Source organism: Sapajus apella, unplaced genomic scaffold, assembly GCF_009761245.1.
Source record: "Sapajus apella isolate SASKATOON/1434 unplaced genomic scaffold, GSC_monkey_1.0 scaffold2, whole genome shotgun sequence".
Taxonomy (NCBI): Eukaryota; Metazoa; Chordata; class Mammalia; order Primates; family Cebidae; genus Sapajus; species Sapajus apella.
Genome location: NW_022436942.1, coordinates 2,736,745 through 2,747,510, shown reverse-complemented (window position 1 = coordinate 2,747,510; position 10,766 = coordinate 2,736,745). Strand labels below are relative to the sequence as shown.

Genomic DNA, 10,766 nt, shown 5'->3' with positions numbered 1-10,766 from the left:
CACACACACACACACACACACACACACACACACACACACACACACACACACACACACTCTCTCTCTCTGTAGGAAAGTAAGGAACTGATTCATTTCCTCCCTAGCAGTACTGAAGGAGGGACCCTAGAATGCCACCAGCATCATTCTACACTGTAGAACCTTTACCCAAGGAGTTTAAAAAATATTGTAAGTTATATTTATCTAATACCTTTTTAAAATCCACTATGGTTCTTAGATATCAGTTTATTATTTCCTTTATAATGGTAGCCAAACTAAGACAAAGATAGGTACAAAATAACAAGAAATTTGCCAGAATTAAAAAATAAAACAAACATCTCCTAATTTCAAATGATCTAGACTCCTACTCATTAGGGTCTATCTTAAACTATAGTAAAATTGATAAAAGACCTTAGTGATTATAATAAATAAATGATTCATGACAGCTCAACCCTTGAATCAAGGCAAAGCAGGAGAGAAAAAAAGGAAGAAAATAGGCCACAAAATATCCACTTTAAAATGATTTAGGGTAGTTTTCAGTAAGTGTGCTCTCTTTGTACCACGATTTTATCATCAAGCATTACAAAGTGTTGTGACAATTGATGAAGCTAGCTTTCCTACAGATTGCTAACACTCATCCTAATAGAATGGTTCTCAAAATGGAGTTCCTGGGACAGCTATGTAGCATCACCTAGAAGCATATTAGAAATGCATATTTTCTGGTAGCACCTCAAACCTTCCAGATCAGAAACTATGAAGGAAGACACCCCTCTCCCCCTGTACCCCATAATCTGTTTTAACAAGCCCTCCAAGTGATTTCAATCCTGCTAACACATGTAAACCACTGTTCTAATAGTAGATATTATCACCATAAGCAATTTGGATTCTTGACTGAAAATCTACCACCTTTTTTTAAAACCAAAAATAAACATAAAAGAATCTTTTAAACATAAAAGAAATATTTAAAAATCAATCAATCAAAAGGAAAGAAGTTTCTTTTTCCTTTAAAAACATACAAGAAAAATGTAAACATTTAGATACTCTTAATAAACAGTATATTTACTGAACACATTTTCAAAAAAATTGAGATTTGGATCAGAAATATATGCCACTTAAACAATTGGTTATTTGTCACTTATAGCTTTTAATTTCTGGATTCATGAATTTCCATACTGCTATGCATGGAGTGTGTCACCCAGAATGCATGTGTTGGAAATTTTGTCTCCAGTGTGGTGGTGTTGGGACGTGGGGCCTCTGGGAAGTGATTTGTTCATTAAGAGGGATTCATGCTGCTCCTGAGGGGACTGGATTAATTTTCAGATGAAGTGAGTACGTTCTCGCTCTCAAGGGACTGGATTTGGTATCTTGAGAGCAGGTTGTTAGGAAGCAAAGCTGCCTCAGGCTTTGCCCTGGTAGCACATGCCTGCTTCCTCTTCCTTTCTCCACCATGTGATGATGCAGCATGAGGCCCTCACCAGCAGGCGACCAGATGCAGACACCTGATCTTGGACTTCTCAGCCATTGGATAAACCTCTTGTTTTTATTAATTGCCCAGTCTCGGGTACTCTCTTATAGTAACAGAAAATGGACTAAGACATGTACCAAAATGGTAAAAACTACTTTAATCCCTGGAGGTTTGTATAATTACATGTAATAGATAACAAATATATTAGTTTATGACTTAATTTATATGTTTATTTTCATGAAAAGAGATAAAACTATCTTCTAAAACAAGCTTTATTCCTACAATTATTTAAGACAAATCTATTCTTTATTTCCATTTTCAACTAAAAGAGTTTATACCTTATCCTACTTCTACTTCAATACTTCAGAGGCTACTTATTTAAGATTTTATAAAGAATTCATCACTTTAATGGAAAATGCTTGCTATTTTGTATTTTTCATGTGAAATTTAATGAGGTATAATTCTTAATTGGTTTTGATATCAATGTAAGATATACATCAATATTTTCTGAGTGACTAAAACAACATGAAACTAAATACTAGGTACGTAGATCATCTCATCTGAAATCACTATTTCACAAAAAATATTCTAAAGTAATCATTATTGTAGTGTCCTAGTCCAAAGAATTAAAATATTTCAGGGTGAGGAAACAAGAAAAGAAACTAATTCCACTGGTGAAGTGGGGATATCTAAAAGATAGACATTAATAAGAAAAACATAGAAATTTTTTTCTGGGAAACCCTGAAATTAAGTACAATAGGAGTTTTTGCTTTTGATATACAGAATTGATGGAAAAGAGATATCACTTTGACCTTATTTCTTTTTGGTGTAACTAAAAGCAAGCCTTTGAAATTTATGGGTCTCACTATTCCCACACAGGAAATAATATATTTTCTTCAGATCCAGAGATGAGCAGGTAATATTACTTGAGTTACTTCTTCAATCATCCAGAAACGAATTTGCTGGATCTTTCCCATCCATGTCCCCTCCCACATAATTCAAATGTGGTTTAGGAAACACTAGCAGAACAGAAGAATCTTTCTCCATCATAATTCAGATAATATGTGAGTATGAAATATTCCTCATTTGATTCTAGTATGTCCTCCACCTACAATGTAGGTTCCAGAAGGACAGGGAATTTGTTTTGTTTACTGTTGTATTCATCCTCTAGAAAAGCATCTGGCATAGAACAGTAGCTCAATAAATATTTTCTGGATGGATAAATGGATGGGGGGATGGATGGACAGCATAGAATATCTTTTGCTTATTTATTAGTTCAATTTTAGTGGCATATGTACTTAATTTTCTAAAATAGATTGATTTTTAGAAAATGACAAATTACAATACTATATGCAAATACGATTTTTTTTTTTTTTCTTTTTGAGACGGAGTCTCGCTCTGTTGCCAGGCTGGAGTGCAGTGGCACAATCTTGGCTCACTGCAACCTCCCCCTCTTGGGCTCAAGCTATTCTCCTGCCTCAGCCTCCCAAGTAGCTGGGACTACAGGTGTGTGCCACCACATCCAGCTTCTGTTTTGTATTTTTAGTAGAGATGGGGTTTCACTACGTTGGCCAGGATGGTCTCAATCCCTTGACCTTGTGATTTGCCCACATTGGCCTCCCAAAGTGCTGGGATTACAGGTGTGAGCCACTATGCCCAGTCAGAAATGTTTTAATTTCTAGTCATTTATATACAACAATAAGGAAAATTGGAATGATTGCATCACTTTAAAAGCATTCTGATTCTTTCACTGTTTTTAGTGATTTTTTTTTTTTAAGGCAAACATCGAGAGGTAAAGAAAGTCATCTTTTTTGAGATATTAGACCATGTTAAAATAGTTCCTGTGGTTGACTGGGAAAATTTAGAGAGCTCCTGTTCTCAAAGTAATTGCTGGGGGATGGGGGCATGGCTTATGATCGACATGGAGAGATGATTTCTGATTTTATCACTGACCTTTTATGGTACCATGTTCAAGTCGTTTGACCTTTTTATGTTTAATTTACCTAACTGTGAAATAACAATACCTGCAATAATATACCAAAAGAATTACTGCAGGATTTGTGCTCCTAATGCTCCTTAAGTTCCTGAATCAATGAGGCTTAGTGAAGAGCACAGTCTTACTATTCTACTTTTCTCTATGATATACCTATTCCAAGAATGAGTTAATTGCTTTTCTGTTGCTCAAAGTCTTGACAAAGCCACTTTAAAGTGGGTTAATTAGAGGCTTGAAATTATAATGATGAGTTCCACAACAGTCCTCACACTGCAAGTGTGTGCTCAGGAATCCAATCCGAAGTGCACAAATTAGCCAGATGTAAAATCGAGAGTGGATGTGGGGAGCTGAGAAAAAGCACTATGAGATAATTTTCAGGAACTTTAAGCTCAATTGCTTGAAAGCATTTCAACTTCAGGTTTCTTCAGCTTTCTATTTCTGAGTTACATTAGACTGAGAAATATGCTGTTGCTGTCTCTCTGTTTAACTGTCTAATCAACAGCTGCTAAAAAAGAAAAAAAAAAGGTCAGCTTTTGTGAGATAGAGTAGTTCTTCAAAGTCAGAGAATTACTGCTCAAATGAACTTCTGCGTTTCAAAGGCAAACCTAATAAAGGAGGAAATGAGGTGGCAAGGTGAATTTCAACCTAAGTAGGTATTCAGATCAGTTGAATTAAACTGAAAAGAGACAAAGAATGTTGAGCAGATATATTTTGTTACTTGTTCATTCCCTAACATCCAACACCCTTTTAAATGTTATCTAGTCATTCAGAAGTTAAATGACCCAGGTTGCAAATAAAAAGACAAAGAGAGGGCATGAGAATTAAAGAGAGGAAGGGAAGAAAGACAAAATTTAGAGGAAAAACTCATTTAGAAAAACTTACTGTCCTTTCTTAAAAAATATAGAACTAACTGGTAAAGAAGCCATTTAAAGATAAAGGTATTGAACATAAATATACAGGTATATGAACAAAGTTACTGCCTGCATTTTGTCTTGGAGATTATATAACATCATGAATTATCTATAAGTAAAACAGTATTATTAATAGTTTCAGATACATGAAGCACTTTATATGCAATATTAACATAACATAAAGACCCACTTCTCTCATTCAATACTAAAAAATTATCCTATGACCTAAGTCATCACGAGCTAAACACAATAATTAATATATGCCTTGTATGCTTAATCTGTCAGAGGTATTTGAACCAGAGTGACTCCATCTTGAATAGGAGTTAGATAAAATGAGACTGAGACCTACTGGGCTGCATTCCCAGGAGGTGAGGCATTCTTAGTCACAGGATGAGATAGGAGGTCGAAACAGGGTACAAGTCACAAAGACCTTGCTGATAAAATAGGTTGCAGCAAAGAAGCTGGCCCAAACCCACCAAAACCAAGATGGCAATGAAAGTGACCTCTGATCATCCTTAACGCTCATTATACACTAATTATTCTGCATTAGCATCCTTAAAAACATTTCCCCCTGTGCCATGACAGTTACAAATGCATGGCAACATCAGGAACCTACCCTATATGGTCTAAAAAGGGGAGGAACCCTCAGTTCCACAAATTGCCTACCCTTTCCTGGAAAACTCATGAATAATCCACCCCTTGTTTAGCATATAATCAAGAAATAACCATAAAAACAGCCTACCAGGTACCCTTGGGGCTGCTCTGCTTATGGAATAGCCATTTTTTATTCCTTTACTTTCTTAATAAACTTGCCTCCGCTATGCTCTATGAATTTGCCCTAAATTCTTTCTTGCACCAGGTCCAAGAACCTGTTCATGGGGTCTGGATCAGGACCTCTTTCCGGTAACAATTCTGTAATTGTTAATGAAACTCTGATGTGTACCAAATAATGCCCTAGGCTTTGGGGCTATAATAGTGAACAAAACAGACCAAAGCTCCTGCCCTCCTGGAGCTGACTTTCTGTTGGTGAAGGAGACATAAACAATTATATCATCTATCAAAATGTGCAAGTGCTAAGGAGAAAATAAAGTGGAGCATAGAAGTAATGAGCACTGGGAGATAGAGTTTGCCATTTTAAATCAAATGGCTAGAAACCATTTTAACAGAAACTTATAGACACAAAGCACAATTATGGTTCTTGACTCTGAGACATAGCCACGAGGCCAATGTGGCTTGAGCAGAGTAAGTAAGGAGGAAAGTGACCAGAGAGGGGAGAAGGGGAAGAGGGCCAGGTCATATTGGGAGACGTGAAGCCAACACAAGAGTAGACTTTTGCTGAGAAACTGGAAGTATTAAAAGGTGTTGAGCAGAGAGGTGACATAATCTGTGTTACATTTTTAAGGGTTCACTGTAGCTACTGTTAGAGAAGACTATGGAATGCACGGATGAACAGATGCAGGAAGAGTTAGAAGCCTATTGCAAATAATACAGATGAGAGATAGTGCAGATTGGACCAGGTGGTAGTGAAGGACATGGGCAGATTCTATAACACACAATGAAATGAAAAGGGGCAGTCACAGACATGGCTAGAGGGTGGGATTGTATGGTGGTTAGCATCATGAGCTCTGGACAGATCTGGGTTCAACTCCATTGTATTCTATTTGTTAACTGAGCAGCCACAGGCAAATCATTTAGCTTCTCTAAGCTTCACTTTCTTCTTCTGCGAGTGAGGTTCCTAAGAGTACTTTATGAATATTTACCCCAGAGAGTTATTGTGATATTTAGATGAGACATAGCACCTGATACAAAGTAAGTGTGTGTTACACTCAATAAATCGGAAGTAAAATAACAGAAAAAAATAAGAGTAAGCAGGAGCGTACTCACTAAGGGTCTCCTGAGCATGTTGGTGAGCACGTACATACTCTGTTTTATCAGAAGCTATGGAAATGTTTGGTGAGGAGACAGACAGGATCAGCTGACTTTTTAGTGTGATTAACTTTTTAGCTTCCCCGTGGAGAGTAGATTGAAAAAGGTCTTAGCTGGACACAGAGAAAGGAGGCTGCAGCAGTTGTCCAGGCACAAAATGAAGGTGGCAGCAGGAAGAAACTAGCAGTATGAGTGGAGAGGAGAGAGCAGCTCTGTCTGGGTTAGGGCAGTACAGGGGCCCATGTGAATGCCAGCTTCTAGTTGGTAGCTGCTTAGAGAACTGTGCCACTAATGGAGAAAAGGGACTCTGAGTTATTCTAGTGAGAGGCTGATGATGACATCAAGACTCAGTTTCCCTGCAATGCAGCACACTCGGATTAGAACAATCAAGAAAGGAAAACGCCAGGGCCTGCCAGGGAAGCCAGGAAGGGCCTGGTTGCCTGTCACCACCTGCACCCAAAGCACTGATATTTTCTTGATGTGTGTGTTTATTACTTTGTTCTCCCTTAGTTTGTGTCAATGTTAAACATGAGGGAGTGATCAATGATAAAAACAAGATAAATACGAGATACTTCTAGATTCAATGATACAGTCAATAAAATTGGGAAAACATTTTATTTGGGGAATATTTTCAAGGAAAACTTGCCCAAATAAAAATTGTTTTCTGTTAAAATTACACAGACATGAGTTTGTTTATTCCTTTTGGAGCTCATTTGTGAGCACTCTTGCAGCATCCATTTAGGATCTGAACACTGAAGCCGTCTGAATCCGAGTACTTCCTACCCTAATGAGCTTCGGGAAGGCTGACGTGCCTCTCCCTCCTGCTTGGGTCTTGGTGAGCTGAGCGTGAAGGCCTCGCCGCAGCTCCCAAACACACTGACATTTAATTAGCACAGTCGCTGTGATCCCATAGCGGGCCTTCCCCAATGAGAACTACAAAGCACTGCACAGAGTGGGTACAACTACAAGCTAAATAAATCCCTAGTCTGGTAGATAAAGAGCTGCTTTTGCAAACTGGACCCCGTGCATACTTCCTATCAGTCCTTTACTGGTACTGCTTTTAGGCAATGCTGCTGTGCTAAGGGGAAACAAATACAAATATGACGAGCCTCAGGAAATCTAGGAGGGTGGACATTTTAAACATACACACACTTCTGCTGAAGAGCAACTGCAGTATATTTAAGGAACAAATAACACACTTGCTCAGTGACAGCAAGACAATTTGTGCTGTAATGCCACTAGCGTTTCCCTCATTCTCCCCTCTTCTCCAGGTTTTAGAACTGATATTTTGCCTTCATTCCACTTAAGACAGGGATCTGAAGAGGACACTCTGGCCGAGATGCTTTGAATCATTGCTTCTCTGACTCTACTGTGCATTCTGGTGTGTGTCTGCTTTGCAGGTAGTAAATACCACAGCATCCTCTGTTCACTGCAGTCCAATTTGTGTCTCTTAACTTCCCCTCCATCAACAGATTGTTCTGCGGAGACTGCTGGTGACCTGCTGGGAGCCAAAGCCATGGGTCCGGTTTACAGCTGCACCTCATTTATTGCATCCTTGAGGGCCTTTGGTCTCACCGTCTTTTGTGATTCTCTCCTCCCTTGCTTTTATATCACATTCCCTCAGGCCTCTGATTTTCAATTCATTTCTGCGGGTTTCACTTCCTCTTTCTTTCCCTTAAAGTTTGCCATTTCTTAGGATTCAACTCTTGATCTTTTACTCCTCTCACTCCAGTTGATTTTTTCAGGAAATCTCATCTACATCTGCAATTTCAAACAGCATCTATATACCTACTGTCTCTGTACATCTATGTTCCAAGCCTAGCTCTCCTTCCTGAGAATCAAGGAGTATAATCATCTGCCTATTGTACACCTCCAACGCAGTGTCCCATCAGTTCCTTAAATACCAAAAGACTAGAACTAAGCTGCTCTTCTCTACATTCCACCTCGAGCCTCCTCTGTCTCCTGTCTTGTGAAATGCACCATCATCTGCCCACCAGCCAACTCTATACCTAGGAACCATCTAAGACTCTCACTTTATTTTCTCTCACCTTAAGCCATTCCCAGCTATTTAGTCAGCTAGAGATGAAGTGGTGCTTGGATTCAGGAAAGGGCAGTGGTGATGGATTCTTCCTTCTCCTGGGATATAAGCCAAAACCCTCAGCAAGAGCTACATGTCCTCCTGATCCAACCCTGCCTCCCTCCTGTGTCTCACCTCCAGTCCTCTCTCTTTTGGTGCCCTAGTTATTCTGGCCACTTCTTGTTTGGTCATTAGGGACTTTGCATATAAAGCAGTAAGAGACTCCAGATTCTCACATGGCCTTATGGGGACAAAAAGTGCATGCCCAGGGAGGAGAGTGCTGTGGTTTTTATTCATTTGTTTTGGTGCAAACTATTTTTCAACAGATATTTTCATGTGTATACGTGGCAGAGGTTAATGTCTTTAATTTCTGAGAAGGGGAGTTAACAGAAATGAAATTAGTAACAATCAGCTTAGGTTGGTACCAGGAAGGTGGAAAACACAAAAAGAGAAGGAAGGGAAGGAAATGAGAAAAGGCTGTCTCTAGATCAGATGATCAGGCTATCAGACAAATAAGGAAGGAAGCTGAGAAGGTAAAAAGTCTGGAGCAGCTTTTTTTTGAAACTGTGGTTTGCAGAAAACTGTATATCCAGGATATACAGTAAAAAGTGATTTCAGATCCTACTCCAGATCTTCTCAATCAGAGTCTCCGGGGTTGGGCTCCTGGAATTTGAAGCACTACAATTTGAGAACCACTGCTTTAGAGCTCAACTCTAATACACAGTGTTTCCCAAGTTGTATATCAGGTGTAAGCAGAAAACTACCTTTGCCCCAGCTAGGGTTCTTTAGTTTGCCCTCTGACCTGGATGCCTAATCTGTCTCATTTCAATGACTTCTGTCTTCATTTCCGCCTCTTCTGCTTCTATTTTATTTGATTCATTCACACACCTGGTTTATACTTGATTCATTCATATTCTGAATCTACTGAATGAATCTGCTCTGTCAATTGGTTAGTTAATTCTCATTTATGAACAGGCTTCCACTGTCCATAGAATGATTAAGTCACTGAAACACAGCAATCAGAGAAAGAAACTTCAGTATGTTTTTTTTTTTATGTAGTCAGAACCTCTACATGTATATCTATCAGTATGTGTGTTAGTTATACTCACATACAAAGGGAATTAAACACTCTAAGCATGAAAAATATTTAAAAATAAATGACTAAGCTCTTACAAGGATATTTCAGATATGGGACACAGGAAACTTCTCAACTGTGAAGATTATAAAAATAATCTACAAGAGGGTTTGGCCAACTACATACAGCTCCTAGGTCAAATCCAGTCTGCCACCTGTTTTTTTAAAATAAAGTTTTGCTTGAACACAGCCAGGCTTATTTGCTTACACATTGTCTATGGCTGTTATTGCTCTAGAATGGCAGAGTTGAGTGTTTGCCACAAAGACAGCATAACCTGAAAAGCCTAAAATACTGACTATGTAGTACTTTGCAAATCCCTGGTAGAGTAACAGAAGACTGTAAATCATTTTCAGGTCTCATGCAGCTTACAACCAGAAAAAAAAGCATATATATATATATATATATATATATATATATATATACACACACACACACACACACATACATATATATATACACATACACACACATGCACATATATACAAACATGTATAAAGTTACATATATATGTATAGAGATACATTTCTAGAAGTTTTCTGGAACTAATTTCATATTTCTAAAATTGATCACATGTTGTCAACAATATAAATCCTGACAAGGGACTTTCCAGAATTTTTCCCTACTATATAATTTCAAATAGTCACTTGGTTGTGACGTAGAAGGGGACTTTTATTTTTGGTCTGGCTAAGGGTAACTATTTCCCTTTCTGAGGCCTGACTTTTTTTTTTAGCTCAACAATTTGTCTTTCAGCATTAGTTTGTCACAATGGTCTGCCACTTTGCTGTGCCTCTGTAAGTAATTCTGAAACTCAAAATGCACCAACAGTTACAAAACACAAAAGATGAGCAATATCATCATATAATAGTAAGACTCACATACCTGCATACCTAAATGATTTCATGGGCTACTACACCAGGAAAACTAATTTCTTTCTTTCTCTTTTTTTTTCCTTTTTTGTCAGACAAAGTCTTCCTCTGCTCCCCAGTCTGGAATGTAGTGGCGCAATCTCAGCTCACTGCAATCTCCGCCTCTCAGGTTCAAGCGATTCTTGTGCCTCAGCTTCCTGAGTAGCTGGGACTACAGGTACGTGCCACCACATCTGGCTAATTTTTGTTTTTTTCTTAGATTGGTGCAAAAGTGATTGCAGTTTTTGCCATTGGTAAAAATAGTAGAGACGCTGTTTCACCACGTTGGCCAGGCTGGTTTGGAACTCCTGACCTCAAGTGATCTGCCCACCTCAACCTCCCAAAGTGCTGGGATTA

General features: G+C 38.5%; 1 protein-coding gene and 1 long non-coding RNA gene across 7 annotated transcripts in view; both read right to left on the bottom strand.

Annotated features, from left to right (window-relative positions):
• The window catches only part of LOC116555525, a 15,478-nt gene extending 7,745 nt beyond the window's left edge, over nt 1-7,733 (bottom strand). The window contains exons 1-2 of the long non-coding RNA XR_004270569.1: nt 7,723-7,733; nt 6,788-6,793 (exon numbers count right to left, since the gene is read on the bottom strand). This is a non-coding gene — a long non-coding RNA (uncharacterized LOC116555525). The remainder of the gene's footprint in view (nt 1-6,787; nt 6,794-7,722) is intronic.
• Nucleotides 1-10,766, bottom strand: part of ITPR2 (inositol 1,4,5-trisphosphate receptor type 2) — a 492,164-nt gene that overhangs the window by 111,567 nt on the left and 369,831 nt on the right. The window lies entirely within an intron of this gene.